This window comes from Balaenoptera ricei, chromosome 12 (assembly GCF_028023285.1).
Source record: "Balaenoptera ricei isolate mBalRic1 chromosome 12, mBalRic1.hap2, whole genome shotgun sequence".
NCBI classification, from domain to species: domain Eukaryota; kingdom Metazoa; phylum Chordata; class Mammalia; order Artiodactyla; family Balaenopteridae; genus Balaenoptera; species Balaenoptera ricei.
Window position 1 is genome coordinate 43,255,170 of NC_082650.1, and position 5,831 is coordinate 43,261,000.

A 5,831-nucleotide genomic window follows, 5' to 3' on the forward strand; every position below is an offset into this window, starting at 1 on the left:
CCCACGTGCCCCGCTCCGCTCACACGTCGTCACTGGGTTTGGCGTCACACACTTATCTACTGCTTTGCCGGACTATGAAGAGCCAGGGGGCAGGGTCTTACTCACCCTTGAATCCCAGAGGGTGCAGAAGGTCTAGCACAGAGCAGGTATTGAATACACGTTTGGATCCTTGCTGACCAGGTATCTCTCACCTGCTATTGCTCCGAGGACTCCTCCCATCTTGGACTCTGCTCCCCTGCAATTCAGTCCATACATCCAGCACCCTGGCAAAGGCCTTTACTCCCTGCTCTCACTGACAGATATAAAGAGAGGACTTAGATCTCCCCCTCGAGGCCTTTTCCTTTCCCCTTGCTTTGGTCCCTGGTGACACTCCATTTTTCAGACATTTCTAGCCTGTTGTCTATTTAGGAGACTTTGCCATACTTATTTTTGTATCTCCAGGATCTGGCCCAGGACTGCCTTGTAGAAGATGCTCGATCTGAAGGTAAAACGCATCTTCACATCCAGGATGAAGAGTCTAAGGTCAGGGAGGTTACCAGCTCACCACCGTCACACAGCTGCTCTCTAATGCAGCTGGTGTGAATTATATATGTTCTCACTTCAGTCCCCTGCTCTGCCCCTAGAACACCCTGTGATACTGGCGTGTGTGTTCTATTTCATACTAATAATATTAACTTCTGAGAGAAGATTTGGGAATTTGCTGGGGTTGACAGGAGCTGGCTTTACAATATATGAGGATCAGCTTCTTTGTCCTCCTTCATTTCCTCTCATTGCTCCTGAAATTCCATTCTCCCCACTAATACTTTCCCAGAAAGTTAGCATATGTATTTTAAATGTGCTTGCTTTAGTGCTACACTAGTTTGTAAACTCTTGTATTTTAATTCAGTTTGTGGAATGCCTGTGTATTAGTCAGGATAGGCTGAAGTGCTATGAAAATAGACCCAACAAGTAATGAGTGAAACACAATAGAAGTGTCTTTTTCACTCATGTGAAGTCCACGGTAGATGTTCCAGATCAGTGGGGTGACAGTCAGATGGCTTCCTCTCCTTGTCATTATTCAGGCTGACATTTGGCTCTGCCGTCTTTAAATCATAGCTTCCAAGCTTGCTGTGTTTGTGATATCCCTTTATCCGAGAAACTGGAAGGAGAAAAAACATGGGAGAGGTGTGCAAGAGGTTTTATGGTCTAGGTCAGGACGTAAGGTGATGAACTTGACCTGATTTTCCCTGAGCTATACTGGCTTTAAAGCAGAAAGCTTCATATCCAGGGAAACCCCTCAGTCCTAGGACAGCTAGGACAGCTGGTCACCCTCCATGGAAGTGGTACACTAACCTCTACTCTGATTCCCTTGGCTAGAGCTCGTCCGATGGTCATACCAGGCTGCAGAGGATGCTGGAAATGTAGTCCACCCATGTGCCCAGGAAGCAGTCTCACAAATATTTCTGCATAGACAGTTGGTGAGTATTTCTAATAGCTATAAGCACTGAAACAAGGAGCCTAAAAAGTGGCTTATAAGAAGAAATAGACACAGAGGGGTGGGAAAAGGACCCAAAGTCTAGATCAGGAGGGAATGGCTGAATAAAGCCTTTGTTGGTGATTATTCAACGCCTGGGGACCAGTTCCTGCATTTTCTACCATGCCCTTAGCCAGGGTTTGTTTAGAGTGGAGGTTTTCATAATTAAGATGAAATACAATCTTGTTTCAAAATCTTACCTCTTTTCACCCACTTGTAGGTTATCAAGGATTCATTTGTGATGGCAGACCAGAACGACCTGCACTGGACTTCATCTACATGCAGCTTTCAGGAATACATCTACTACTTCTGTTCTTGGAGAGCCTTGCTTGATCATTGTCTTCTAGCAGCCATGATTTGACCCATTGGTATTTAAATCCATCCTCTATTAATCATAGCATCCTTTGTTGTAAGCTTTCTATATGCCAGCAATCTTGCCAAATGCTTTACTTACATTATTTCATTTTGTTCTCACAACAACACTTAGGTACTTTAATTTTTCCTCTATTACAGATAAAGAAACTGAGGCTGATAGATGTTTAGTGACTGGTGCATCACTACACACCTCTATGCTGCAGAATGAGAACTTAACCGCTTCTTGCCTCACTCCAACACCTGATTGAGTGTACTGCACTAGAGAGACTCCTAAGGGGATTATGTTGTTAATTTGGGGATAAACTAAAATCTGCTCCAAGGATATTATATTTCTCTAGTATGGGATGCAAGGACAGATAAGAAATGCATGCTCCAATAATATGCTCGTTAGGTAAGCCCTGTGTTACAATATATTGTCTTATTTCTAGGAACACACTCATATTATCAAAATGTGTGTGTGTGTGTGTTGTCAAGGCCAGAATCAGTCTGCAAATATTTATCATAAATATTATTTATGTAGTCAAGCATGTATATATATATATATATATATATATATATATATATATATATATATGGGGGACACTGAGTTGTGACATCCTGACACTCCTCCCCACCGCCCCTTCCAAGAACTCAGGTATTAGTCCCTCCAGGTTCTGGGAATGTTGGCGGCTGACAGCTCTTTGCTTAGCTCCTCTCTGGGACTTTCCTCAGCTAGAGAGAGGCAGCTTGCTCAAGGTCTTGCCCCCTTCCTGAGGGTAGCCCATTCCCAGTATGACTGGTTGATGCAAGGGTACAAATGCCCTGTCTCCTTCGCCCAGTTTAGGACAACTTTGAAGACCATCTGTGATGGCTAATTCTGTGTTAACTTGACTGGGCCGAAGGATGCCCAGATAGCTGGTTAAACATTATTTTTGGGTCTGCCTGTGGGTGTTTCCGGAAAAGATTAACATTTGAATTGGTGGACTGAGGAAAACAGATGGCCCTCCCCAATGTGGGTGGGCATCATTCAATCTGCTGAAGATCTTAATAAAACAAAAAGGCAGAGGAAGGGAGAATTTGCAATATATAATATGTAATTGGTTCTTTCTCTTTGGAGAACCCTGACTTATACACAATGCAAGCTCCAGACCTCCGTGTAGGATTGGCTGAGGCCCCTGTCGCTATTGCATTGCAGATCAGCTTCTCCCTGTGACCAACTGTGCTGCCTTCATGCCTTGACAGGTGATGACTCGGAGCAATCCCCCCAAATAAACTTTCCTGTGCGCCAATCTCCATCTCAGAGTTGGCTTCTTGGGAAACCTCATCTGCATTTTATGCCATGTGCAGTCTCCGTAGTCTATATAATCTCTATGATAAAGACTAGAACACAGATCCTTTCACGCACCCACACACACAAATATGTTCCTTAAATAAGCATAGATTACTCACAAATAAATTATTTGCTGCTCACCCCTCCCTCTGCAGTGGGACTACGGAGAGGGCAATTCTGGGTCTGCAGTACGTCTTTGTGAGAGTGTGTGAATCTGCATAAACGTGTTCATTTTGAGTTTTCTCTTTTTATATTTGCTATATCTCTTCCCTCCTGCCCCCTCTAACATTTATTATTAGACTGTGAATATAAAACCAGGAATAGCAGTAGGGACAGGGTCAAAAAAGGCCAGCAAACACGTGGTTGGGTTAGAGCATGGATGTACTTTAGCAGAGAGAGCATCCTGTAGATTTCACCTTCTGAATAGTTCCTGATTTTGTCTACTTCCCGCCTTCCTCCTTGTTTTCTCTTGGCTGCTTTATTCCACCAGTCTTACCTAGATTACTACAACACATCCCTGGCTTATTTCCTGTTTGCTGTCTTATTCCCTCCAAATAAGTGTCCATACTGTTTGGATGATATGGACAAATATGTCCAATGCATCCAGTGACCTGCACTGTCAATCTAACTTGTTATCCTGCTTGTTTAAATCTCGGAGTGGCTCTGTGGCACAGAATGCTAGCTGTGCTCCGAGGTTCACGCTCCCTTCCTCAGGATGAAGTTATAACTAGGAAACAGTGGGTACATTTGACAGGCTCCCTTGTTTCTTGGTGTGACTATGTGATTAGCTCTTGCCAATGGAATGTTAGCAAACATGGTGCCAGTCACCTCTAGGCCACGGATTTTAAGAAATAAACGTGGTTTGCCATGTTGTCTTCACATCTCTTCTGGCTAGAAGCAGATAAGACCCTAGGTAGCCACAAGATGGAAGGAGTCTTAGTTTCCGAATCACCACGTGGAACAGAGCTGCCCACCGACCAGACTCTTCTGCTTCAAACTATTACATGAGCAAGAAGTCATTTTCTGTTGAGTTTGAGCCAAAATACATATTGACATCTACCGGTTACAGCAGCTAACCCACCCAAACTAATAGACTGCTTGTTACTCTTATGAGATATTTAAGCCCTGTAGCATGGCTCACAAGCTCCGGCAGATGTAGCTCCTTCTTGCTTCTTCAGCCTCAGTGGGTAAGGCCTCAGGCTCTGAAGCTGGTCCACATGGGTTCATGCTTTAGCTCCCTCATCGGCTTTGTGACCTTGGATAAAGTACTTGAGTTCTTTCTGTTTCCCCTCCAGAAGAAGATAACATTTGTCAAGAACTCTGAAGAGTCTGAGAATTTACCCTGCTCCAGAGTTAGCTTGCCTTGCTTTCATGGATACTGGCAAGAAGACACAAGACTCCTAGGTCAGAGGAAAAGGGCTTTATCATTCACAGCACAGCGGGTGACATGAGCTTCATGTTTGTATTGGTTCCCCTTGTCCTCCAAGATCCCCAGTGCGATCCGAAGCAAGGCCATGTAGATGCTACACACGCAGTGCGTTCGCATCACAGCTAAAAATCCTGAGCTTAGGAATCCCAACTCTTTTTAAATGGCTGTGAGCAAATCTGCCTGAACTTTGCTCCAGCAGGAAACATTATCCTGATTATAATAGACAAATATAATAAACAAACCTGCTTCTGCTCTGGAGGAGATAAAATCTCTATCTTCCTAGGGAGCGATGTCTCCCAACAATATTGCCTTCTCTTTGGATTATTACAAGGACTAAATCAGTTAGCACCTAAAGCTGTTTAGAATCATGCCTGGTACATAATAAACCTTCAATAATTGAGCTGTTATTATCATGTCTCTCTATTCCACCTGCTTCTTTTTTTCTTTTTAATTTATTTTTTATTGCGGTAACATTGGTTTATAACATTATTTAAGATTAATGTGTACTTTATATTTCTACTTCTATATACACTACACCATGCTCACCACCAAAAACTTAGTTTTCATTTGTTAGCATACAGTGGATTCCCTTTACCCTTCCCCTCTGGCAATCACTAATCTCTTCTCTGTATGTATGTTTCTGTTTTGGTTTAAAAATAATGGTTAGATGCCACGAAGTAGGTGGCAATGCTTTGACCGTATGCATGTTGTCGGTCCAAGGGCCTCTTCCATCCTTGTCCCTGGGTCAACGGGAGTGCTAACCTTCTCTCCTTTCATACAACACTCCACCTACTTCTCTACGTGAACCAATCTGAGCTGCTTTTACTCACTCAAATGTGCCGCACTTTCTTTTGCCTCTGGGTCTTCAAACTGATTCCTGTGTCTGGAGTATTCAGCCACTCAACCCATTCCTGCTTTTCCCTCACTTCTGCCCCCACCCGTGAGCTTAGGTGCCCCTGCTCTGTGCTCACACCTCCGCTTACTCTCTTTCCCTCTCCTAGAACACTTAGCAACCCTCAGTGTTGATGTTGTTTACATTTCTTAAACTCCCCTGGAATGTAAGCTCTGGGAGGCTAGAGAAAATATGAAGCAGCAGAAAGGGCTCTGGTTAGCTTAAGGAAAAGGGAGAATTTATTGCAAGGTTTCTGAGTTACCTCATGCAATCAGAGCTGGAGCTGAACAACCAAGACCATGGGAAGGGAAGG

General features: G+C 43.7%; 1 pseudogene; it reads right to left on the reverse strand.

The window, feature by feature from the left end:
* Positions 1-5,277: 5,277 nt before the first annotated feature.
* On the reverse strand, positions 5,278-5,410 carry LOC132376509 (U6atac minor spliceosomal RNA; annotated as a pseudogene).
* Positions 5,411-5,831: the final 421 nt, after the last annotated feature.